This window comes from Sorex araneus, chromosome 2 (assembly GCF_027595985.1).
Source record: "Sorex araneus isolate mSorAra2 chromosome 2, mSorAra2.pri, whole genome shotgun sequence".
Taxonomy (NCBI): Eukaryota; Metazoa; Chordata; class Mammalia; order Eulipotyphla; family Soricidae; genus Sorex; species Sorex araneus.
The window spans coordinates 147,160,584-147,161,155 of NC_073303.1; positions in this window are offsets into that span (position 1 = coordinate 147,160,584).

Below are 572 nucleotides of genomic sequence, written 5' to 3' on the forward strand. Positions count from 1 at the left end.
AAATCCCTCTAGTCGGGGAAGGCTCCGCCCTTGGACGCGCCCCCTAGCCCCGCCCCTGAGCGCGCCCCTTGCCACGCCCTTGCTCTGGCTCTCCGCCTCTCCGCGGGGTCAGCGCCCTTGCCCCGCTCCACCGCCCGCTCTCAGCCTCTCCGCTGGGTCTCGACCTCGCCCCGCCCCCTGCCTGCCTCTAGCTCCGCCCCTCGGTCCGCTCTCGACCTCTCCGCAGGGTCTTGCCCTCGCCCCGTCCCCGACCCGCTCCTAGCTCCGCCCTTGGTCCGCCTCTAGCTCCGCCCGTCGCCCCCTCTCGGCTTCTCCGCTGGGTCTCGCCCTCTCCCGCCTCCTGGCCTGCCCCCGCCCCGCCCCCTGGCCCGCCTCTAGTCCCTCCCCTTACCCCGCTCTTGGCCTCTCCGCCGGGTCTCGCCCTCGCCCCAGTCCCCTGACCCGCCCCTTGCCCCACTCTTGGCCTCTCCGCTAGGTCTCGCCCTCGCCCCGCCCTCGCCCCGCCCCTCGCCCTACTCTCGGCCTATCAACGGAGTCTCTCCATGCTCCGCCTTTCCCCCCCCAGTCCCGTC